This window comes from Aplidium turbinatum, chromosome 18 (assembly GCF_918807975.1).
Source record: "Aplidium turbinatum chromosome 18, kaAplTurb1.1, whole genome shotgun sequence".
In the NCBI taxonomy this organism is placed as follows: domain Eukaryota; kingdom Metazoa; phylum Chordata; class Ascidiacea; order Aplousobranchia; family Polyclinidae; genus Aplidium; species Aplidium turbinatum.
The window spans coordinates 4794766-4822666 of NC_137489.1; positions in this window are offsets into that span (position 1 = coordinate 4794766).

Sequence of the window (27901 nt, forward strand, 5' to 3'; positions counted from 1 at the left end):
AATGAAATATTTGATTTTTTTACAAGCAATTTGTAATTTCTAAATTTTTGTTAGTTGAGGTTCGTGGCAAACGCAAAAGTAAATCAGGGGTTCCGCAATGACAAGAAGAACGCTGCTCTATGCAATGCATGCTACCAAATACTGTTGGCAATTATATAACATTACAAATTTTCTCAAGTTTCTTTAAATAAAAAAATAAGAACTCTAAAAAGCTTGAATGCAGCTAAACATCCTTAAAACTCAAAGCCTATAGACCGCATTCAACAGATATAGCATGTTGATCGGTCTAGCACTGTAACTGTGATATCATAATAGAATTCAATGTTTTTACACAGTTTTTAATTAGATTTGTTGATGGTTAATTTGCTCTCTCAAAAAACACTAAACCTTGGATTTTAACCTGTTATATTTTTTCAGCAGGAGAAAACGAAGAAAAAATGCTCCACAGACATGATGAACTGATTCCTTGAACAAACGATAAACTTAATTTCAGTAAAGGTCGCTATTTACTTTTGTATGTTCTTTACCTGAGCCTTTGTACTTCCACAAGAATACAATAGTTAATATTAGTCTTATTTCATTAGTAAGATGTCGTATCTCAAAGCTTAGTTCTGACGTTATTTATAAACAAAAGAGCTTACCTGTCCATCTTATAGCAGAATCAATTCTTTTAGAGTTTGGCCTGGTCTGTATTGCACCGCCTCGGGCATTCAAAAGAAGTATGATTGGTTTAACTCAACTTTTCAACTAAAAAAATAATATTTACAAAAGCAACGGCCATATTGTAATGATGAAAAGTTTGAAGAAATATTAACTTTCAAAACTTATCTCAATGGTAAGATACCGTATCTCGAAGCATAGTTTCTAGGTTATTTATAAACAAAAAAGTTATTTATTTATTAACTTTTAAAACTTATCTCAATAGAAGATGTCGTATCTCAAAGCTTAGTTTTTATTAGGTCTTATATGTAATTTAAATTTATTTAAATCTATGAAACATTTAAAGAAGTATTAACGTTAAAACATATCTGATATCTTGGATATTACCAGATATAACATTTACACTGCTACAAATATGCAACTGTCACAGCACACAAAATAAATAGGTTAATCATACAAACCTTAAAATCTTCTTTCAAAATAACTAAGTTTTGTTTGCACGGCTAGTTGAAACACTTTTTTATGGGCCACAGGAAACGACATTTTGCTTCATCAAAATCGATTCGAAACGAAAAGAAATTCTTCACGGAACCACTTGATTCAAAACAAAATTAAAACCAATTATTTTCGCTTTAAAAAAGTTTTGAAGCAATATTGTGTTTATCACCGTTTAAGTTGCTGTATAGTGGTGGGAGCCCTGGCTCAGCGTTCGAAAGGTCACCTGTTCGACACCGCTCAAGAGAATGTGGTTGAGCCTTTGGCAAGACACTAAAACGCCTAAACGTGGACACGAAGACTGGCTTCCTTGCCTTCCCGTCCACTTGGTCTAAATCTTCAAGTACCTAAAGTAAGCCTGGATACGACAAAAAACGTTAAGCTAATGCACTCCTGGACATAGGTAATTGAGGCAGCAATGTGAGGAAATACAGGAAACGCGTGGACATTAAATACATTTTCAACACTTCTTTTAGTCGAATTAACATCTATCTTTTGCTGGTTCACCTTATTTGTAGCGCCGCAGCACAATGTGGCCTCTAAAAAGCTTTGGTTATTCTATTTGAATAAGAAGCTTCTGAGCACCACACCAAATGCGCTGGCCAACATTATGATAGGCTCCACTGGAAAAGCAATGAACGTTTTTAACCTTTAATTATTATACGTCACAGTCACACCACTCTCAGGTGACCACAATCAGCTTCCAATCACTGCAATGCTACAAGCAAGAAGACAGCAACTATTTGCAAGTTGCTTGACCAATGAGGAAGCCGGGATGTTGCTGGCACATTGTAAAGCAGAAACGACTGAGACAGCTGAATGCAATCTTTGAAAGAAAGCTTTCTCTAAATTTTACAAAGTTATATCTGAAAGTTGTTTGATTTTACCCGGAATTATATTTAAACATACTAATCCAAATGGCGCTATTTTTCTCTGAACGGAAATAACTTGTAAAAAATTTTCACTTCAAAATACCGGATGTAAACAAACTAATTCTTATAGCTATATTTTGACTTAATCCTACGCCTACACAAAGACAATTGGAATATACTGTAGCAGAAAGCTGAATAGTTCTCAGCAAAAGTATATTTCTATGCTTACGTCATTCAAAGCTTGTTGTAGTTTATTTCGATACCAAATTAATTTTTCATGTAAGTACTGACTCAAACAAACAAATGGTAGTGACTTGAGATTTGTTCCTACGTATAAATAAACAAACTAGCGCGTTAGAAGAAAAAACGTGAACACAATGTAGCCTTGTCTTTGTCAGCAACTGAGTTTTGTGTTAGGCTACTACTTTCAGCTGTAACAAATGGTGATTAAAAATTCTGAGATTCGCTCATTGTATAAAGATCGTGTTGATGTTCATGTTATTCTTTTTAAACAACAAATGACAGCAAAATTAACAAGATAGTATTGAAAATTGGAACATAGGTAGGCTACAGTCTCCAAAAATACCTGCTCCAGTTGATAATAAACTACAAGGATATCACAAAAAAGGCGTTATTGCTTGTGTCTCTCTTGAACCCCTCGTTTAAGTAGAAGCTGAGAAATAAAAAAACAATTTCATATTGTCAGATAGCCTATATGTTGAAATGGCTCATGATAGAAGAAACATATTCAGCAATGGATACAAGTAAATGTACCACAACATCATCATAGTTCCTTCCTCTCGTCGAGGGTTGGAGGCAATGAGGCGCAAAGCTTCTCTGTTGTGAGATTTTTCTACTGCAGCTTTATAATTAAGTGCTGACCAGTCTTCAATATCATTAATCCAAATTCTTGGTGGTCTGCCCCTATTTCGTTTGCCGTTCATTTTTCCTTCTAGTAGTTGTCTTTGAATAGAATTATTGCGAATCATGTGGCCAAAATATTTCAATTTTCTTGATTTAATTGTTTGTAGAATTTTCATGTTGGTTTGTATTCTAAATAGTACATCTTTGTTTGTGATTTTATCCTTTCATGAAATTTTAAGCATTCTTCTATAAATCCACATTTCGAATGTCTCAAGTCGTTTAACCATTTGTAATGATAGTGTCCATGTTTTTGCATTGTAAAGTAACGTAGTCCATATATAGCATTTCATAATTCGTTTTCGAAGGTAGGCTAAAAAAATATGAAAGTTTAAGTTTAGTGATACCCAGCAAGAAATCCATGAATCTGCATAGCCTGCTTTGAAACGCAGGGACACTGGCTGTAGCCTATTTATTGATGCTATGTTGATATATTGGATGTTGCCCCTTTGCATCTGCAACACACGAACTGGTGTGTGTATTGTCACGTGTCATTCAAGTGTCCTTGTTGCGCAATCTGTGTTACGTTTCGTTCTGTCAGTTCAGTTGCTATTTGTCTCGCCAGGTGAACGTTGTTTTAGCCCGAATCAAACCCAATAAATCCCTGATTGTGTCTTTCAATAAATAGAGACGACAGCAATCAACATGCTACATCCATAAAATGAGAATGTACTAAAGACCAAAACAGCTGATAAAAAGTTATAAAACAAAGGAACAAAAGCGAATTTGTTACCATTTCATTTAAATAAAATTTGGGTGGAGAGGTTACTTTTTTAACCGCAAACAGACATAATTGGGCAACAGCACAACAATCAACATCATAACAACAAAATAGCAAACGTTTTCAGGTATGCATGTAACCCTTAAGCCTTTCAAAGCAAAATAATTTAACATTGTTTAAGAAATACATAAAAACATGTGGTATAACAACAAAAATATGGTCTTAGCTAAACATTTGAAAAATTGATGCTAAACATTTGAGAAAATTTCAATTAAGCATAAGAAAACAAACAATACAGAGCTAAAATCAGCACAGCAATGTGCCCTCATGAAAACATGTAATTAAATTAAATTTTATAAAACACGAGAGTTAAAAATTAACATTTTATTGTGTAAAAGCTACAAGCGTTACCTAAACATAACAATCCAACATCAAACAAAAATCATCTAGCTACATTGCTCAGCGAGAAATGGCCTACAATGCATGAGCAGTGATAGATTTGGGCTAAGGGTGGCTCTGGGCAATAGTTTATCGGAAGTCACTTTAACAAAACATGCAGTTATCAAAGGCAAGGTGCCTCACTAAATTAAATACAATTTAAGCGATAAGAGGGAGAGTAGGTTTGTTTTGCCACTAACCCATCTCATGCATTGATACCATGGGCTCTATCCAAGAGGGGGTGAGGGGGGTGATCACCCCCCCACTAATTGGAGTGGGGGGGTGATCAATGCAAAATCACCCCCCCCACTCATTTGGCTTTGAAAAGGTTTTGTGATATTTTATTGATCAAATTTTGAAAAATATATTTTCGCTGTTAGCACATTTTGAATTTTTTATTAATATGAATATATATTTCATTTCAATATGATTTTTTGGTTTGGCAACCCTGAACTACGAGCCAGGCGTTTACACTGTGTTCTTAGTTTGCTTGGCAGCCACTTTAACAAGAAAATATTCTGCCACTGCAAATGACTAGAATGACACCGCCAACCAATCAGAACATGTTATAAGAGGCAACCGTCCAATTGTGACCTTTCTCGCACTTAGCCAGAGAGTTAATCTTTGTTTTGAACTTTATTTGGTGATTACAGAAGAAAAAAGAGCAATAGCAGTTGTGAGAATCGAACCCACGTCAATGAAATGACTATACTTTCTAACCCTAACCCCTAAACAGCCAACCAGCTGCCAACTTAGTCGGCAGCAGTGGCCGAGTGGTTAGCGTGTTGGGCTCGCAGTCGAGAGCCTGAATGTTCGACTCCACCCCCCCGCACTTGCTGTTGTTTCTCTGGGGAAGAAACTTCACTATGAGTATAATTGCCTCTACTCAGTGATCGATTTCGAGTAATGGGTAGTACCAAATTTAAGTCATAAGTAGAGTAGACAACCGGAAACAGACATTGCCGTCGGCTGCAGCGTGGGTCAGGTGTACGTCAGAAGGCGTACACCGATGCATAGCGTTCAAGTCCGCTTTCTCGCAATGCAGGGTAAAAATATGAAAAACAAATAAACAAACAAAAAAACAGCTGATAGAAAATCCAGCACTTAATTTGCTTTGTATCATCTTCTTTTCGCCCTTTTTCACGTCACGGAAAACGTAGTTTATGATTGGTTCGAGTTTTCATTTACAGTGCCAGAAATATTTCTTGTTAAGTGACTACCAGTTTGCTTACCCAAAAATGCCCTTTTCAAAACATACTTTGTGAAACGACTCGGAAACCCTATGCTTCGATCAGAAAGAAGCTGATGCTGCAATGGGGGGTCTGGGGGGCGCAGCCCCCCAGAAGTTGAAATGACTATGACGATTTTAGCCCACTGTCCAAAAATCACCCCCTCGAATTCTAAAAGTGGATAGAGCCCCTGATTGATACCATTATTAAAACATGACACAACAATTTAAAAATTAAATTTCTTAATATGTGTGAACATACTACTGTATTTTGTAAAGCGGAAAGGTTCAATGCCGTCATACAACCAAACCATGTCCATGTGTTGAACAAATTTTAGTTGTAATAATTAAACACGTAGGCTACGCTTCCCAAAATTAAGCAAAAAAATAGTTCCCTATGGTGAGCATTGCTTTGCTAAATAAGAAATCTTAGACGAAGTATCACTTGACAGCTTCGTTCAACAGGGTTTCAAACTAAAGTTTAAAGTAAAAACGTAAGCTACGTTACAGAACTTGTTAACTGTTTGAAGGTTGGGGGGGGGCTGTCAATTCAACTTTTTTGCATCAACAGTTGTATCTCTAAAACCACTGAGGCTGCGACTACGAGATTTCTTGACTTTTCCTAACTTTCATTCACCTCTATTGAGCTGAAATTTTGAGCGAATAAAGGTTATAAATTGAGAGATATAAGGCATTTCTCAGCACATCCTCTGAAATATTTCATATTCTATTGTTCAAAACTTTCCCACCAGTTGGATGAAAGTAATTAATTTGGTCCATGTCTCGTTAATCCTAACTGCTTCACAGCGTGAAGGAAATTGGCAGAATGCGTGGATCTTTTGTTCTCACCACGGCTTATAAGCGACGTCGATACAGGAAAAGCTTCAACTTTGATACGATGATTTACCGTCGCTTGCGGTTGAAATTGCGTAAAATTAAACATAAGACTTGGTGACAATACATCTAGCGCGACAATTGTTTTTCGCAGAAAATGATGTCCTTTCAATCAAACAAAGCATAGGCTACAACGTTATTGCAATGACTCAGCGTCATTTGGAGTAGATTTGATATAAAATGTGAGATAAGTATTGAAAGTGATTGGCTGGTTTCTTTTGATTGCATTTTCCTTTCTCGTGACATATTCAACGTTGTGGACTGGTTTTAGATTGTACTGTTTGGGCCACAACGCTTTTTTGAATAATTAGAAATTTAGCTACTGTAGAAGCTGCGCTGTAACATATCATGATTTTGGTTTCAAATCTTTCCTTTTGTCCGACACACTATCAAAAGCAGAAAAGGCGTCGATGTTCCCAAAGCTTCTCACATATACTTGTAAACATTTATTTCCAAGTCGACATGTAAAGATTTGAAATGCAATACGCTTCTCATTTGTGTAGGATAAACCAGAACATCACGCTTTTGTGAAAAGGACGATCGTTCCACCACGTTTATACGTGATGCAGCTTAGTTGAATCAATATATTCGAGGCTTCTTGTACCAGGTTCACTGTCACTGATAAACTAAACCACAATGCAGTACCTCCCAAAGCAATTGTAGCGTAACATTTCCATGTGCTATAACTCGTCGTAAATTGTGAAAACTTGTATATTTACTTGTCAAGTTGTCTCATGTGAAATATAAGTTTACATAGCAATGTCACAATGAAATATTATCTCTGTTTACCAAACTAAAGATATGAACTTATGCAACGTCTTGCAATGTTGAATCGACGGAAAGGCGGGTAACTGCCAACCTGAACTGAGAATGCATGAAAGAAATCGTTTGTTGTCGAATGGACGTGACGTCAGAAAACGGTGAATCGAGATAGGCTAGCGGCGAGAGATATTTTAGTTAGATAATGACACGCGGCAGCGCGTTTACATTGAATAAAAATACCTTTATTTTATCCATTTCTATTTCCATTCTTCCTAGTTTCGTCTCACAATAACAAACAGATGAAGTTACGCATATTTACTAAATTATTCAATAAACAATAATGCATCATCCAGCATTATGTCAGCGCTGATTGACTAGACATATTCACGAGTTGTGTGAGAATTGTATTCGATTAATCGCATTATTTATTGTAGGTCACACCTGCAAAAATTCAAGTAATTGCAGACTCTGCCTTCATAAGTGTAGTTTAGAAGTAGCCATCTCATATTGAGCCAATCGAATCAATGTAAAATAGAACGCTTTTACTTGATAGCGCGTGTGATATATAGGTTTTATCTAACAACTATTTTCAGTTACATTGAAAGTGAATGAGTGAGCATTATGCAGTCTGTGACAAGGACTGGAAATGTATAATCAGAAAATATAATATCATAAAGTATATTGCGTTATGCAGGCTACATCGAGTAATTTTTATGAACATGGTATCATCTTGCAGGCAGGCGTTTTTATAGGGAAACAAACTTATTCCATAGTTTGATTTATGGCACTTATCCAACTGTTTCATAATGCGAATAGCTGTTTTAGTTCAATTTAGAAAAAAATATAACTTATAACCGCAGACAGATGCAACTATTTTCATGCTTTAGGCAATCGGCAGTACGGTGAACCATAGTGGTACATAACATACCCCATATGCGGATTAATTGCAAGGGTCAACCCAAGTAATGGAAAGGTTCTTTTTGAATTATGGTGGTGGAATTCTTGTAATGCTATTGAACTTCGTCTTGTTATGAAAAACTTATATTGTTTGCATTTGCAAGAAATATCAAACTTTTGGATTTTTTTTATCACTGAATTGTCCGTTAGTAGAATGTTTCTTTATTACCTTAGTTAGGCCTATTTGTAAGTCAGGAAAGTATTTGTTGATGTGACATATGAGGATATTCTAAGAGATCGAGTTATTTTGTAAATAATATTTGATTTTTGGACACCATCAAAATTTTACACAATACACAAATGCGCATCGAGATATAGTGCTCATAGTTGGGAAAAGTTAGATTGTGATAATTACAACTTGCCTAAGTACGCCTACAGCAAGGGACAATCAAAATAGATGAAACCGCATTCATGGTAATATAGACGTTTTGCAAACTTTTTTTTAATTTTCAATATAATAACAAGAATGACAGCTTATTTTCACTAAACATATAAACAAATATCAAAAATTATGGATGAACAGCGCATCTATATTTTTCGGTTTAGGTTCAACAATGCATTCTAGCCGTCAAAATGATGGAATATTTGGTAATTTTGTTCAGACATACCATTGCCCAATCGTTGAATTTACATCAGAGATTATTTTATTAGATAAATTATCAGCTTCATGCACATGGTTTCATTCAGCGTTATAATATTGTTTTTCAAGCCACGTGGCGTTCATGGTCATAACGCAACATTGCAGAAACAGCCAATATTGATACCAGGTAGGCCTAATAATTATTACGCCGCTTTCGTCGAATCTACGTCGCTAAACGACGAAATTGTGCAAACGCCTGTTGGATTTCCCTTCTACGTGTAGTTTATCATAAACGTGAAGCATTGCTCAAGAAGCTAATCTGAATCACCATAGATAACCATAGCATTCATATAGTTTCATCATCAGTAAATATGTAAAGTGCACTTCACAATTTTTGACAACGGTCTGACAATTTATTATATTGCAAAGTTTTGGTTTATTCTTGACTTTTATAATTCTGTGTAAAAGTTTTTTTCTAACTAGTTTCTACGTGACTAACAATTTGTTTCATTATACATTTTCTTTAGTATTTCAACGCCATTATTAAAAAAATTACGTCCTTTTCACTTTTAAATAAAACATGGCAAGGCAAGGATTCAGTGCTGAAGAAATATTGCAACATGTTTTACTGGATTCTGACGACGAAAGCCAGGCGGATGATTTGGAGGATTTATGGCACTCCGATTCAGATGAAGAAGCGGATTCTTCTCCGTCAACTTCCGCAACAGCGATTCCGATCGAGATTGACGACCAGTTACCTTCCATGGGCGATGTTCAACCGGAGTTTGCGCCACCACGACGGATTATAACATCGAAAAGACTGGTGAACAGCATAGATTCCTCTCTCGACATGAACAACTACGATGCTGTTGAGTTTCCCGACACACTGAAGTCTTATACAACTTTTGTAGAAAAGCCAAAGAACAGACAAGAGGGCGGCGTCAGCATTACTTGGTCTAATGCGAGACCGGTGCACAATGGGAGAAGGGGCCGGGCTAACATTATATCTGGCCCGACTGGTGTTAGAGGAGAAGCCAAAGAAGCCAAGACTCCTCGGCAAGCATGGGAACTATTTTTTTCTTTAAACATTTTGAACATTATTGTTCAAGAAACAAATAGAAAAATTGCCACACTCATTTCTCAATTGCCAGAGAGAATTTTACATGACAGCAGGTACTGCTATTTTGGCCCACCCAACAACGAGGAGATGCTGGCCTTTGTTGGATTGGGGTATTTTCGGGGGCTTTTAGGACAGGCTGGTCATTCCACGGATGTATTGTTCAATCAACTGCAAGGGCATCCCGTGTTTAGTGCAACAATGAGCAAGAACCGCTTTAAATTTTTATTTTCGAACATTTCGTTTGACGACCAAAATACTAGGCCGCAACGTTGGAAGAATGACCGGTTTGCCGCATTTCGAGTCATTTTCGAAATGTTTAACGAAAACTGCGGCAAACATGTCATTTCAGGTGACTACTTGTCGTTGGACGAAACGCTATACCCCATGAGGACACAAATTGCCTTCAAGCAATATAATCCAAACAAGCCTGCGAAATATGGCCTTCTGTTCAAGTCGGTAAACGCCAGCAGATTCCCATACACATTTACGGCATCGGTCTATTCAGGTAAACCGAAGGAAGAGCCATTTCATTTTTACGTTCGTGGAACAGAAGAAGTGGTAAAAGGAATGGTGATGAGCCTGGAACAACACGGTGACCTTCAAGGTCGGAATATTTCGTATGACCGCTTGTACACCTCCATACCACTCGCGCAGTGGTTGCTTGACAGGGGTATAACGTCAGTGGGAACCCTCAACGCTATACGTAGAGGAATACCCCTGGAAGTGAAGCAAGTGAGTGGTAGGGAGAAATTTTCGTACGAAATTTATTGGCAGACGAGTGAGGCTGATCTTAGTCTACATTCTTATGTAGTAAAAACGAAGAGTTCTGGCATGCGGAATGTTTTGATGTTGACGACCATGCAAGCTCTATTGGAGATTACCAAGGATGACGGCAAAAAGAAGCCAGGCTTGTATAAGCTTTACGACTTCACAAAGGGTGGCACCGATATCATCGACCAAAGGATGGGTTCATTCACGTGCAAAGCGAAGTCCCCACGGTGGACAACTACTGCGTTTGCTTATTTTTTGGATACTTGCCGCGTCAACGCATCTACAGTTTTAGCACTAAATGAAGGGACTGATCCACGCAAGCGAAAATCCTTCGACTTCGGTTGGGAACTGGCCATGGAACTCGTGAAGCCATTCATAAAGTCGCGATCTCTCCAGGGCCTGAACTATCACACCATACATAAGATTGAAGCAGTAATAGGGAAACAACCTTCAACAACAACTCCAAGCGGCAGAAGGGCCACTCTGCCCCAACTATCGTCGACACGACGTAGATGCGACGTATGCAAACACGCTATTATGGGAGAAGGTGCCAAAGCCAGAAAAAATAAACTACCAAAAAACCGTGGCCAATGTCAGTGCTGTGAAAAGCCTTTATGCCCTGCACATTCCACACGAGTATGTCAAGCTTGCTTTTGGGCAGAATAAACTATTTGAATGATTGCGGTTTTATAAACATTGGCTTCAACCACAGCCTAAATAAAACGCGGAGCTCAATGAAAGTTTTTCCTTTCATTAGACAGATAGCTATTTTTAGGTTGATTCAACATATCAAGACGTTGAATATTTGTAAACATGCGCGGTTTTGCAATTTGATTGCTTATCAAAATCATCTATCCTTCTTTCACAACGACTGATTTTATGACTTTTATACAAACAAGGATAGAAGAGAAGTAATCTAATTGCAAACCCGCGCATGTTCACATTGTCTTGCAATGTTGAATCCACGTCGAAATGATTGTATTAGCTTGTATTCAATTCCTCGTATTATCGAACTGTAAATGTGCAGCCACTTGTAATTTCAATGTGCCTCATTGCATATTCCTAAATATTTCTGAACTTGTGTGTACATAACCTGACAGAACACAGGTTGCTTTACCATTGAATCAAGTTGAAAAACGTTGCTGCAAGAGCCTTGTGCCAATTGCTGCAGTCCGGTATTGCTGTAACCAAATCAAAATACTTATCAATATTTTGCTGCCAAACTGACATTTTTATCGCATAAACGCCCATTAGGCAGCTAATTCTTTGTAAAGTATTTCTCCAGGTTCACAATGATTTGACGCATAATAAATACTACTTTGAATAAATCTAAATATTGTTTGGATTTTAGTGTGTGGCATATGAATCTTAGAGAGCTTATTGAATCCACAAGAAAATGACCCGAGGCATTACAGATTTTCCTTTTGGTGAAAAGCGTTGTGACGTTCTGTTTATTAATGAACCGTAACTGTTTTATTTTGAATTTCTTTCTGACTTCTGTTTACGTAGAGCATCATCGACTTTATCGGGTAATCTTACTCCTAGTACTAGCCTTGTATGTAGCCGAGTTCACATTGAACTTACATTGAGAGACGCTGTTGCAACTACAATACATTGCATTTAAACCGCGTTTTTTGTTGCATGATCTTCCATTCGTTTCGTGGATTACATAATAGTATTTGATAAACGCGACCCTGCTTCTTCAGCTGGTCTACATTTGTTAATAAAGCGTAGGAGTTGCTGTTCTTGGAACCGAGGTCACAAGATCATAATCCAAATTGGTGTGACACGCGTTCAGAAATCTCATTACTGCATGTAATAGATGAAGCATTGTTCTTTTAGTCAAGTAGCGAGGTTTATTTTGAGCGTGGGAAAAGTTATTATTTTGCATGAAAAATATAGATTCAAATTGAGATTATGTAAAAAAAATTTAATCACAACATTGCAATGCATGTTCTTCATTACTCTATCAAAAAATAATGTGTAAACTCACGCTACAATCGCTTTAATCGCAAAATAATCCAAAAGTCATAAGTCACCTCAACATTTCAACGTCTATGAGCAGTTCTAAAATTCACATAGGTTTAATTTTCGGATATGCTCAGCGTAAATAATTTTACAAAGTGAATCCCAAAGTTTGAAACCGTACCTTAAAAAATAACAGAGATATCACTCCTAAAGCATAAGAAGAATCGACAGCCCCCCCCCAAACTGAGCAAGACTCCAGGGAGCCCAACCTCGTAAGGGTTAACGAGGTGGACTGCTGGGCTGTCAAAAGCTAAATTGTTGTGGGTCATTGTGGACTTTAATTGTAAAAAAAAGTAATTGTATCCTTGTACAAGCTGACTTGTCTGCAACTGTCAAAAAGCTACTCTATTTGCCTCTAGTCTACATCAATGTACTGCCATATATACATCAATGTACCACTAACTTTTCGTAGGTGGCAAAGAGACAAAAATTCCAAATCGGGATACTTGTCAGATAGGCCTAAATGAAAGAAAGTTAGCAATTAAAAAAAACAAAAACAATTTGATGTTGTTTTTGGCTTGACTGATCTATCTGTAAAAATTGTTTTGAAAGAAGCAATTCTTGATGCAGAAAAGCCTAAATGCATGTAAAATTGAATGAGCGTAAACTGACTAGGGAGTAAGGGCAAGGCGATTGCCTCATTCACCACTTCCTAAATCCACAAAACAATTTAATTTGACAAGTCGCAACAAAAAAACGCTCCTAGAGGCATTGTTACGCGTATATTCAGAGTTTTAGGGATTTTGCCTGAAACCCAAACCTGACTGTACTTTTCCTCTCTCTTTTGAAGATCAACTTATCAAGAATACCAAGTAATAAAAAATCAACAAGTAATAATTTGCAGTTCAAACAGATTGGCTAGTTAACATATCCTGTAAACAGTAGAGTGCAATTTCTAGCGAGTTCATGTGATCAGGTTAGAGTGAATCTCATAAAAGAAAACTTTTTGTATCAGAGACGTAGCTATTGGCCTGAGGATCAATTTCCAATCAACAACAATGTTTTTAACAGCATTACAAACGTCCCAGATACTTTTCCTTTCGTCATCAGCTTTCTCAAAAAGATGTTTTCTTTTTTCAAGTCTTTCTTGCTATACAGGTGTTCGTTTTCTGCTAATAAGCGACAATAGGCTACTTTCTGAGAAATGAATACAATACCAACTGGTACCAAGTGTTAATCTTGATTAGTCATTATACTCAACAAAGGTTTATGTACTTGGTTTGTAAAAAATGTAAGAGCATCTGCATAAAATTTGCGTTTCTTATATCGCAAACATTAGACGTTGCCGCCCACAATAATAAGTTAGTTGATTTACAGCTGAGTTTTTTTTTAATTTAAAAAAGCTGGGTACATGGTGCAGATAAGAAGCAGTAAATTGTCATTTTCTGACGAACTTCACACTAGCTGTCTGCATGGCTATACCCAGTGACGTACGTAGGTGGATATTGGGCCATGGGCCTCTCTTTAAGTTTTTGTTTTTTTAATTAAATTTTGAACTATCGATTTGGAGAAGTACCAGACTTCCACCAAAATAGAAATTCTGAAAGAGAACAGCTAGAATTCTGAAAAAGTTGGATTTCAAGCTTTGATTTTAAGAAAACGTCAAACGATACTTTATGGCTGCAAAAGGATTTCGGTAATGTAATTTCCCACAAAGGTTTCCATACCGTTAGGCTATACTAATTTTTCAGTAAAATTTCGAAAATACGTCCGAGGTGCACCCCTCACTCCTACAATATACAAGGCAAATTTTATTTTGCATCTAGAATATGTCTTGAATCCAAACTATTGCAGTATTTTGTAGTGTTTGCGACAATTATCATCTTTTTTCTACCCCTTAAACGCAATTTAAAGTAAATGCTGGCAGTGAGCCCCGTTCAGCTAAGCCTGCACGCCCCTTTTTATTGCATGTTACTAAAACAACTTTTTAGTATTTAGCAAGCAATAGCAGTAGACTTCCTTGTAGTTTAATGTGAAAATCCAACACCAATTGTAGGTCTAGAAACAGAAGGATAAAGCGGGATACAACGTCACATGGGGTAAAACCATAACAATCTAAAATAATCTGAATACACAGGGATTGCCAACGTACAAACTGAAGACCGATGTAATTTCGATTTTAAACTATAAACTAAATTTAATTTATCCTTATGAAAAGAAAGTTTTGAGAATTCAAATTACCAAAGTGTGATCACTGAATCTCAAATCACTACAAAACTCCTAATTGTACGTTTAAAAACATGAAAAATCTTTTCCTATTACCAGTGTTGCCAGACGTTTTTCTTGGGGGTGGGGGTAAAACTTACGTTGGATAGTTGCGTTATAGCCACATTGTATCACGTGAGCAACGCATCATTTGACGCGCAGTTGCAGGTCTCACAAAGCTAGAAAGTTTGCATAAACAATAATAACAGCATTTATATAGCGTCATATTCACATGCTCGGGGCACTGTGCATGACGATGGGGATAAAATAATATTTTCAGCCATAATGTTGAGTGAAATAGAATGTTTTCAAGCGAGTTTTGAATTCGTATGTTCAGCTTCCTATGCACAAATAGGTAAACAATTCCAGCTACTGGCAGTAACAACCGGTAAGCTGCGACTACCATATTGCATCTTACATAAAGGGTTACGTAAGAGCAACAAGTTGGGTAGACAAAGACCTGGCAAGATTATAATATTCCAGATTCCAGTATTTATACAGGTATGTGGATAAGTTTATAAGTAAGTATGCATTAAGTGTGAATTTAGGATATTAACTATATATTAAGAGTGCATTTTGTATTTTGAAACAACAAAAACGTGTTTGCAATTTATTAAAATATTTAGCTGGCAAATATTTTGCTGTAAAAAGCAGATAGTTTTTTTTATATAAGCGTCGATGGCCTAGGATTAACTAGCTGAGCTCTGGTTAAAGTTATGCTAATACCACGCCTAGAACAATGCAGTTGAGAAGGTTGTTTATCAGTTCAAAGCCAGATTGAAATACTTTTCAGGCCAAATATCCCTGGAGGTTATTTCCTACATTTTTACTTGCAAATTGCTTTGCCATTCTGTCTAAGTTAATTTTAAGGTCAATGAAAGAAGAGAAAAAATGCTAATCAATTGTTAAAACCACCTTGACATGTATGGCACGACAAGAAGACAAATGTGCAGTGAGTTTGCAAAAACTTGCGCGTAGACTATGTTTATTTATGGTCTTTTTACAAGGCGTTTTGGTATGTAATCTTTTTTTGAATCCTTGGCTTTCAGCCGGTAAGTTTGCTGCTTTAATAACACTAGAAAGTCAAATCTAATCCAGAAAGCTTTTTTATAAGACAATTTTAAAAATAAACCACTGACCTACTTCGAAAATCAGAAATGTTCGCATTCTTTCTTGGTGATCATGACGTAAAGAAGTCAAGCATGGTTCTCCCTCGATGGTGAGATTTAACCAGTTCGAGCTGGTTTATGAGGACCTATTGTAAGGATTTTGATTACCTTCAGCAACCGGTTGTTAGCAAGCTTATGTAGCTTATAGGCTAAGCTTAGTGATGTTAAAAGGGGGATCCAAGAGGTAGACTACATTTGAATCTGGGCTGGAGATGATATTAAGGATCCGTATCGTTTTCGTGGGTCCCTGGAACTTGAAGAAACTACTTCGTGTTCTTTGGATATAATGCGTTTTTCTACTAAGTGTCTTGGTTTAGCGTGAAAGGATCTCATTGGTACCGGGCCCAAATTATCCTTATAACTGGCCTTATGGCTACGCTTATTTGTCACTATATACATCTATATCAGGTCAGTTTGTCACGCCGCTACTGCTATAGAGAGAGCATACTGTCAAGACTATTTAAATCCCAGTACTGTTACGGCGTAATATGGTGGAACGAAAATTTTAGTCAATTGTGAAAATCTTTACTCACTCACTAAAAAAAGCTTCTTGGCTTACCCTGACAGCTTTGAAGATTTTTAGAGGATTTGAACCAATGACGCTGATCCCCTGGTCCAGGTTGCCAGTGTAAAGTTTTTTATTATTGTTGAAAAGTTGGTTGCGAGTAAGTCAATTGATTCATTGAGTTACTTAAATTCACAAACTGAAAGATAATGATCCACTGTTGGATGGCCGTGACGTAACATAAACATGGGTGTATATAACCTGAACGATCAAAACGCACAAGAAATGGAAAAACAAATAAACGATATGTTAATTTCAATGTCTAACTCAAACTTTAAAACAATTTTTTTTTTTCAATCCTCTGTATTACTGTAAGTTAAATACTGTACAACATTGTACATATTCATACCTTCAATTAACATCTTTGTCTCACCATTCCCGATAAAAGCATTTCCTTCCTTTGATGATGTTTCTGCATATTGACCATGGAGCTATGCATGTCAGCGTAAAATGATTACCATCTCTGCCTGATCCTGCAATTTATTCTTCGTCAAGGCAAGGTATGTGTCCGGAAGAGTCATCGTGGTGGAAGGGTGTGGTGTGTTGACATGCAATATGACTAATTTTCGATGGTGAGTCAGTAAGCTAGTTTCGTTGCGGTGCACAGTTTCGATTCCATACAAGAAAGGCAGCACGTAGATTGCACCTGGTGGGCTTCATTGTTAGAAATCAATGAATCACGACAAACTATTGATTGTTGTCTATTAAATTCCATTAAAATACGACAGAAAACAAAAATAAAATGACTTTTTCTGCATATAGAAGCTTTTACGCTTAAACACGGACATTGAAAAAGGGATTACATAAATCAACACATTATTTTAGAAAGTTTTAGTTAATTTAAAAACACTGTTACATTGTACCAAAGCTTTAGAACGGTAGATGTTACAACAATGGCAAGTGATGGTAAAACGCTATAAACTGTTGTACAGTCTCCAAGACACACTACACTGCCACAGGTATGACAGCCAAGTTCATTCTTCCAAAAACAAGTTTCCTTTCGCGCACCCGTGTTTGTATTAAAAATAAAAACAAAAACAAAAACGATGTATTTGGAATAAGAATGTATAGCACAGAAACAGAGCAAGCTAAGTTTAAACACAGGCGACTGAAATAAGAAGTGTGATAAGCTTTGATATTTTTGAAAATATAAGGTTTTTGTAAGACAGTTATTTACGTCAGTATGCTGTGCAGTACGTTGTAGCTACAGTTGCAGCGCACTCCTTTTCAAACGGTCTCAGAAGCTATAGGAAGCTGAATGTCTGTGACGTATAGCCTATAATCCCACCGGTTGCAGCATTCTTATGCAACAACGCTAAAAAATACAGTTTAACATCTTTTTAAATATAGAAGCTTTATGTTCATGGTAGCAGAAACGAAATTTACAAGGCGGCAAAAAGGTGGTACCACACTATGCCATTCTGAAACTAATGATTCATCAAAGTTTCGATGTTTTTCTGATGCTCTGGCTTAACAAAGTTGTTATGAATCATGCAAAATAAATATGTTTTGCATGAAACCCTCTGTGACTGCACAAAGCAGGAAATTATCGATTTCATATTAATAATGGTATTGTTTACTTGTTGTTGGTTGGAGGAGCATAGAAGAAAATAACAGGAGTCATGTGTGACAGAAAAGTGCCAGAAACGCTAAAAGAAAAACTCTATAAAGAGATAGTGAAACCAAAAATATTCTATGAGATGCAGATTGTAATCTTGACGAAGACACAAGACAAAAATTCAAGTAGCTGAAACGAAAAGGCTGCAATTTAGAGTTGACAAAGCAGGTCCGAACAAGAAGTGAAATTATCAGAAAACAGCTGCAAGTCCGAGAGCTGAAAGATAAACTGAGGGAGACACGTCTCAGGTTGTTGAAACACGTTGTACGATGAGGTATAAATTATGTCGGAAAAACAATCAGACGACTGGAAGTTGAAAAACAAAAGCGAGGAATGCTAAAGAGAAAATGGAGAGACTGTGATAGAAGACCTTGAGACAGTAAAAGGTAAAGGTGAGTCCTATACTTAATTGAAGCATCGGGGGATGAGAAGATAAGGTTCTCATTGAGCTAACCCGTCAGCACTAACGAGGGTGGTCCAGTTCCTTTCTCTCGGCCGCCTTTCTCTCAGCAACTATATACCTACACAATTTATTACACCCTAAGAAGAGGTGAGCGGTGTTTATCAACAACCAGCTGAAGCTGGGAGTCGAACTAGGATTGCATGATTGGAAGCGAACGCCTTATCCGCTGCGACATCCCACCGCCTTGGGATAGTAGGAGTGTATGAAGAGGATGCTGCTGACTGAGTGATGCGGAGAACTGCAATCTACAACGGCGACCTCACTTGAAGTAGAAATAAAGCATGAAGTAAAATTTTAATTATGGTTGGTCTAATTCTACTGTACAACCTTATTACTTTACGCAAGAAGAATACAATTAACGTTTTTCAAAGTCTTTGACATGCTTTAGTTTGAGCAGTTGGCTTTAATTATTTTATGGCAAATGCACAAAAATGACATAACCTTCTTTGCTTGAGCCTTTGAGCCCGAGAGTACATCCTTTTATTCTTTTTAGTTTTTTACCATCACGATTTTGCATTATGTAAGACACTAGTTCTTGTAATATGTAAGACATTATGTAAGACACTAGTCTGAATTATCTTCTGGCAGTGATGGGCATTATCGGCGATAATTTATCGGCGATAATTATCGGCGATAAATTTTTATCGCTTATCGTTATCGCTTAATTATTTTTTCTGTTATCGTTTATCGTTATCGCCAAAGGCAATATTTGATTATCGCCGATAATTAATCGCCGATAAATTTTATTTCGGATCAACGTACACAAGTGGAAAGAACATGAAAAGTAATATTTTTACTAGCCACCTAGTTCATGAAACTAAAATTAAAACCAGTTCTTTTTCAGTGCCTGAAGTGTGTGTGCACAGGTCGTTGTCATGGGAGGGGCACGCCCCCTGCAGCGACGGCCCTGACAACACAATAATTTTTAGAGTTGCAAATTGCAATGCAATGAAATGCATGCAACAAGTCTCTTGTTGTTTTGCTGCAATCGGCAATCGCGAGTGAATTTTGCAATTAAAATGTAAGCGCACAGGCGGTACAGATTCCTTTGAAGCGAAGCGAAAGAAATTGGCAAGTGGTTTATGAAAGTGTCGCAATACGAGGCCGCTTTTACATCGGAAACATGGTCTTTCGCGCCACCATCACTGAAACAAGTCATTGCAGAATATGATATTGCTTGAAGAATTTGACATGCAGACCGACATCACACTTTTTGCATCTTGTAGTAGTTTTTGCATGACAATAGGCGCATCGAGTTGCGTGGTAAAATTATGCTAAATACAGTATAACCTTTCTCATTTACCTATGCTGCATAGCCGAGTGGTGAGAGCGCTGGAACAGCAATCGAAAGGGCAGGACACTGTCTTTCGCAGGACACTTAAAGGCATGCCTGAAGGTGGACATGAAGATTGGCTTCCTTGCCTTCCCGTCCACTTAATCTAAATCTTCAACCACCGGGCGTAAGCCTGGATACGACGACGATTTACCTATGCGATATAGCCAACGCTCAAACAAATATTTTTATTCCCACTAATAGCCTAATACAGTGCCTATATTGTAATTCTTATCTCAACACCTCAGCATTCTGCCATTGCTTTAATGATGGTGTTCCAAAGAAAACAGAAAAATTTATCTGAAATTATCAGTAAATTACGATAATTATGTTATTGTTCTTGAACAAACACGACTAATTTGACAAGCTTGATGGATTTCACAGTATGCACATTTTACTACCAATAACGCTTAAGATTACCGATAAATTTTCAAGCATTTTGCGTTTTTTGGAATTTTTTCAATTATTGCTGACTTTGCTGTAAACGGCCCGTAGAAAGCAAAATACAAAATTTGGAATTGTTTATGGTATTTTCATTTGATTTAATTATTTTGCCTACTGCAAGTAAGCGGCAGTGTAACTCAATTGATAAAAGCATCCAACTGGTATCTGAAGGTATAATTATAAGCACGGCGATTACCTCAGTGGTTTGATTCTGGATCAAGAGGTTGAAGATTCGATACCTACTGCCGCTGTTACTATTCTATTCACGCATAACTTACAAAAAGTTTTGTCCCTTTACAGTACATTATGTTCGATTTTTCGTCATGTTGATGAAAACAGTTCGTACTGCATGGGGTGAGGCAGCGCTAATCAAGAAAAAAAAATTTATTGTTATCGGACATTATCGGCGATAATTTATCGTTTATCGTTATCGCTTAACTTTTTTTTCATTTATCGTTTATCGTTATCGCTTTAGGCATTTTTCGTTTATCGATTATCGTTATCGCTTAACTGAAAAATGAGTTATCGCGCCCAACACTGTCTTCTGGCTATACATTTGCGCCGCTGCTGTTTGTGGTAAAAAGTGTATGTCATTTATTTTTGTGTATTTTTTTGAGGTTTGTTAATTCGAATATGGACTTTCTTGTCTGATGCAAATAAATAATAATAACAATTACATAGTTTTTAAGAACTAACATTTCTCTCCAACAAAAAATGCAATTGCCGATAGAAAAACAAATGCTCACTAAATTAATATTGTCCCATCAATTATATGTCTATGAAGCCACTGTAGCACAATAAACACCATACACTGAGCGGAAGTGCTATGGACTCACAAAAGGCCATTTTCATACAATAAGATTGCAACACCATGTAAAAGTCTTTTATTGATCGAAAATCTAAAAAAGAAACTGCAGTTTCAAGATTATTTGGTTATAAAAAATAAAAACAAAAAGATTACTATCAAATGGATTTTTTTCCAGCCTGAAACCATGCCAGAAGGGTTGCCATACCGTCTTTATTTCTAAGATTTGTCCTTATTTTGAAGGGCCAGGTCTTAGAAAACTTAAATGTCCTTATTTCTAAGAAATGTTCTAGTTTTCGACTTGCGTCCTTAATTTGTCTTATTTTCAACAATTACAGAACTTCGATCGTTTTCCTCTGGTATCCGGTGTAGCATAATATTTTAAAATTATGCTCTTGCGCCGAGATTTTATGATATCATAAATGAAAGGTACTCCTGTGGCGTCACGTCATTGGATTTGATTTCTAAGTGGTGAGATAGCTAAGGCAGTGGTACAGCAGTTCATGCTGACGTCATTTTAGCAGTAAACAGCAGTACCAGGTTACTGCTGGCTGGTTACTGGTTTCACTGACCGCTACGCCACTCAATTCTATTTGAATAAGGACTTTCTGATGATCCCCCTTTTAGGGTGAGACAGGCTGTAGGAGATTTTAGAGAGTAGTAACTATACTTGATGTAACTTACTCTGCTTGGCTTTTTGCTTGGCATTGAGCACTTTTTTGTAGTATTAATATACACTGCAGTGGCGTAGCCAAGGGGGGTTTGGCGGGTTTCAACCCCTCCCTTTGGTACGCGTGTGACGTCACGATAATGATGCTTTCAGTCTCTTTATGTCTCTAAAGCAAAGTTTGCCTAATTTTAAGCGATACTGCATTAAAAGAGCGAGTTTTGCCAATACTAAACATTCAAATACCTCAGCCAGGAATTAGCAACAAGAAAACATAGAGACTTAGCTTTATTACCGAAAAATGCCGAAGAAAACATGATCTAATCCATTTGCTATGCCGCCGGACAGCACCATTTTACAGGAATATTCATTAGGGTGGGCCGTTTTTGACTTTTTTTTGAAATTCAAAAACCGCTAGTCATAAAAAGTGGCACATGCATGAAAAAATTACGTGTGCAAAATTTCATCAGTTCGGGGGTGCATCTTCTGCCCCCGCAGGGGGGTCAAACTTTCAATTTTTTGAAAAAAAAGGAGAAATTTCACTTTCCGTTTTACCATAATTTTTTTTATAATTTTTCTACTGGCTAATTATAAATTGTAAGTGGGATGTACCCAGAACTTTCCTATGTAAAGGCATGTTCGAAGCTTAAGGTTTACTGCCCACGCATCGACGACCAAAATGCTGAATTTTCACCAATTTGAAATGCTATTTTGTCATTGCTCAATAAACAAACTTGTCGCAAAAGGGCGAGATGGTGTTAACGCTGTACGTTCATTTATGTTCTGTCCATTAACTTTGCAGGATGATACAAACTGACAAACTATAAGACGTAGTCTTGCTTAAATTAAAAGCAATAGTAGCTTACGTTTGATCAGTTGCAGCTATAAAACGCACCCAATAATATACTTCAGAATAAAAGCAATATGATCCGCAGGTTCCATAAATGGAATGTACTCTACAGTTCCACGTAAATTGTTATCATGATTTTGTTTACACAAATTTGTCATTTACAAACCATTAAACGTTCACTTGATAGGCTACTACAGAATCACATAGGCCTACAAGAGTAAACTTTGTTTGACAGCAATGTAACGATAAAAAAGAACTTGCGTAAAAAAAAAACGAGATTGTGTCAAAAATACAACAAAAAACAAGGTCTTTTAGCCAGTTCCCCAGAATATTGCTCAAATTTATTCTAGCTGCAGTCTAATGAATCATAAAATCTTGTTTCGACTGGAACCTAGGAATTTTTTTTCCTTGATTGCAATATTGCTTTAATGTAGGCTACCCATCTCTTTCAACGCTGTCCACCACATGTGATGAGCATCTGTTGTGTGTGGCAGAGAAAACGTAAAAAAACAACTGTTGTGAAGCCATCTTTGTTTTGATGTGCTCTTTTATCACATTGCTGTCAACACCACGCATCGCTGGGAGTTCCGTAACTGGATTATTTTGCCAGTCTATCATCTCAAAGTAACGTTCGGAACTGAACTGCAATATTGATACGGTGAATTATTGCTGACGAGTGCTGTGAGATGATAATATTCTTGAATTGAAAATTCTTCTCCATCCTAGTTCACTTACATATACTCTTTGGTATAACATATGATTGCAATCAAAATGTTTTCAGGATGGGCATAAAACGCATTCCTCTATATTACTTTATTGAGGATATTGCGAGCTTTATTCGATAGCTTCTGAGTAGAGTGTAGAATTTTAAAGAAATGTTTTTGGCCATTAGTGAAATTGCTTTCCTTTATAATGGAAAACCATACTGCAATATAAACATTCATAATATAGTCCACACGTTCCACCAATACAGCTAACGCGTTAGATGCAACATAATAAACGTAGAATTCTATTGGCTGTGTTCAACCATCTTGAGTATGGTTCATCATACCTGGACTCCTATATGCGAAATGAATTGATATACATCTCCACTTTTCACTGCTCTGTGCATGTGTAGAAGATATTTTTGGTCAGTGCTGAGGTCATTTTCATCAATTTCAAACTCTGGTGCCGGAACTGCTTTATATTTTACAACATCTAGTTGTGTGACAGTGGTTATATAGCTGCTTTATAATGGGCCCAGTGAAGCTATCAGGTCTGCTAGTATTGCCATATCTTTTATAAGATGCCTAAGAGGCAATTCATTACTATGGAGTAGGCATATTAACCATTGAAGTGGCTGTTGGAAATGATCTTCCTGGAGCTTTATCACGACGCCTTTTTGACCTGTGTTTATTGCGGTTCCATCGCATCCAATTGCCATTACATTATCGTAGCTAATTTTATTGGATCCAAGATATTCAAGAATCCCGATAGCTATTGACACATTAGATCAGTTGGCTGCAGTAAAATGACCAATGAAATGATAACTTAGCTCCTCAAGTAAAGTATTGTGTTCTTCAACTGCGAAATGTTTTCGAAGTCGCTCAGCAATTTCATTTTGTTTGATAGTTTAATCTTTTTGGCCATCAAAATATTTGCTTTGCAAATTTACGCACATGATAGGCCTACTTTCCATTTGAGTTGTAAACCTCATTTTTTTCTCGCTCTTCTCACTTTGCTTTTATCTATGACTGATTGAGATTCGCTATCCTTTACAACTCCCGCATCATGTAGAAATGATGAAGCAATAAGTGCTGCAGACCTATCTGAAATACCAGTACGATCGCATGATTCAGCAAATACTACTAAACTGGAAGAGACCTTGCTTTTTCTGGGGTTTTCCGAGGCAAAACTAGGTTGATAATCAAAATCTTCGCAGCGTTCTTCATTGGATGACAAAGTTTCTGAGCTTGAATAAGAAGTTAAAGGTGTTTTAACCAAAGCGCTACTTGTGCCTGCTCCTGGGTCTTCACGTAAAGAACGGAATTGTTCTGATCTTGCGACTCTCCTCGGAAAACGTTTAAAATTAAATTTTTTGGCCGATTTATCATGTTTATCAATCACCATTATGCGAGTTGATCTTTGATCAAGAAGGAACTGTTGTTCTGTAACAGAGACACGATTTTTCTGCGGGCAAGTACATTGAAGAAAATTGGAACACTTAGGCTACAACAAACGATTTCAAATATTTTTGCTTTGCAGATTCTTTCATTTGGTCCAAATTTTGCTGAAATTTAGGCCCACCTCTAGAATTTGACTTCAAAAGGTTATTCATTTCTTTTGTAACTCTTTATCGTAAATATGTGCTGATGTTCGTACCTCATTCGTATCATCCTGCAAAGTTAATGGACAAAACATAAATGAACGTACAGCGTTAACACCATCTCGCCCTTTTGCGACAAGTTTGTTTATTGAGCAATGACAAAATAGCATTTCAAACTGGTGAAAATTCAGCATTTTGGTCGTCGATGCGTGGGCAGTAAACCTTAAGCTTCGAACATGCCTTTACATAGGAAAGTTCTGGGTACATCCCACTTACAATTTATAATTAGCCAGTAGAAAAATTATAAAAAAAATTATGTTAACACGGAAAGTGAAATATCCCTTTTTTTTCAAAAAATTGAAAGTTTGACCCCCCTGCGGGGGCAGAAGATGCACCCCCAAACTGATGAAATTTTGCACACGTAATTTTTTTATGCATGTGCCACTTTTTACGACTAGCCGTTTTTGAATTTCAAAAAAAAGTCAAAAACGGCCCACCCTAATATTCATACCCACATTTTTGTTGAAAATGCTCTCAGAAATTCAAACTAATTTTTTAAAATTTTCCGGGGGAGGCCATCCAGACCCCCCCGCCGCGGAGTGTTGTCTTAGGCGAACACGCCGTCAAACTCCCCTCCCCCCCTTTTGAAATTCCTAGCTACGCCACTGATATACAGTATATTCAATAGCACTGAAAATGAAAACAGTTTAGTATAGCTTTGGTAGAGAGGTACTTTTTAAAAACCATAGACAGACCATCGATAACAACTTAATAACATTGAATTGCATAATTCAAAATTAATACAGAAATGAAATAGATACATAATTTCAAACGTTTTTGGCAAAACTTTCTGCCCTCTTCAGGAAAATATCTTAATTCATCTAAACAAAACAAAATTATTCGTGAAATGTTAATAATAAATGACTGAAATTCAATAAAACTGCACTGACCTGCACTGACCTGCACTGACTTTGTGTTTGTTCGTCAGTTGTTGCTTGTACGCAGGTCAGTGCAGTTTTATTGAATTTCAGTCATTTATTATTAACATTTCACGAAAACAGTTTAGTTTTCAAAATGTTTGCTGAACATGAATGTGGTATTTACAGTAGACGATAAACAAGAACTCTCCGCTGTACAGACCACCCTATGGCGTGGAGGCCTATGTCTCAATTGAAGATGACACCAGGCAGTGGCAAAAACGGCGTGTGTGCCATAATATTTAATAACAGTACAAGAGAAAAATGAAAGCAGTTCTACTTTTTCCTGTTTATTTAGACGGTGTTGTTGTTTTTCAGTTTGGGCTTGACAATGGTTTTCCATGCAATCTCTAGTAGAACAGAACTTTCTCTGGGCAGCTTTGGCTGTAAACGTTTTTACCGTGCTTGCAAGCACGGTGGTGTACTGGTACACCATGGTGCACAGAGAACTTTCCTTGCAACTACGACATCTTATTTGGGAAATGTTGTCACAAAGTATATGAGCTTACAGCGTCGCATTAATTGACTCAAGCGTACAAACTCTGTACAAAGTTGGAGTTTACCTCCGAGGCGAATTATGTGGACACAACTTTCACTTAAGCCTCTATATTTGCCGAGTTGGCAATTGATACTTCATCTAACAAATCCTTTTTTTACATTGATTCAAGATCTGAAGTTGTTGAAGCAATGTAAACAAACAGATTTTGCTGATTTCGATGCAAACCCGGTTGTTGGTTTTAATGTTTGTTTGTTAGCAAAAGTCACATTTCTTACACTTTAACGTTCTTTGATGTTAAAATGGCTGAAAACGGCAACTTTTGCTGCGTGAGTTGTAGTAGTCCAACTAGCAAATAATCTTGTTTCATAGCTTTAAAGTTTAGCTGATGTCTGCACTGCAGCGTAAAACGGACTAGTTTTGTAAGTGCAGCACAGACAGCAAAACAGTCTTTAAATTTGTGTTTGTTACAGCAATGCCTTCAATTGTCTGCGTCTTATACAGGAATATCGTATTACTACAAATAAATAAAACTACCTCTCTCACCTTAAAGATATTTCAACTATATAAAATGAAACTCAGCAACAACAACATTGCGAAGGCAGACTTCCATTTCAACAATAGAGAAGAATATGAGAAATAAAAGCAACCGCCACAGACATTGTCGTTATTTGCGAAGCTCACGTGCATCCGAAGATTACGCACGTTACGCTGCACTTCGTCCATCCCCACGCACAGCCACCATACACGGGACATTAATGTCTCGCGGGACCGCATCATAAGCGGTTGGGATGTCTGGGCACAAGTTGGGGTATAAGTTGGGCACAAGAGTGAGCATAACTCGGGGTTTCTGGTTTTTCCGACACCTTGTTCATACCAATTTCCAGCTCTTCATCCCACCTTTAAATTACGCGCTACTTAGCATGATACGCATCGCATCGATCTGGCGCCTCATTACACTTGTCTACAAAAAAAATTTTTTTCTTAAGCTTGTTTTTAATAAAAGAACAGTTATCGGTTTCATAGAATGTTTTTTTTCCTCCAGAAAATCCTGCGCATTCCACTTCCTTTGCTTATGAGAATTTGGTAGGTTTACCATGTGACGCAGTGGTGTTGACAAGGGAAACTTATGGCTGCTTAAGTTTTAAGGTGCTGTGACCGTGTCATATTTACTGATTGTCCTGCTTTGGTATCATTCACGTTATAACGTCCGCGTTTTATTGCTTCTACCTTTTTTTTGACCTATGCTATGTTTGAAATATATTGTTTTTTCTTGTGATGGTCTACGGCTGGCAAAGTTGCAAAAATAAACGCCACTACAAAAAAAAATATCAAAATGTTATAAATATGAAGCAAAATTTGGCAATAAAAATGTCCCGCAAAGTTTAGTAAATGAAACGTTCATTGAACTTGTACTGTAAGCGTGAAAAAGTGCAAGTATAGGTTCAAAAGGAGATTTATATTCAAGACCACAAAAGGCATACGGTATGTAGGCTTGAAAACGATTGAATATGGTTGGTGGTAATGGCAAAGATGTTAAGAAGTTCAAAGTCAAAT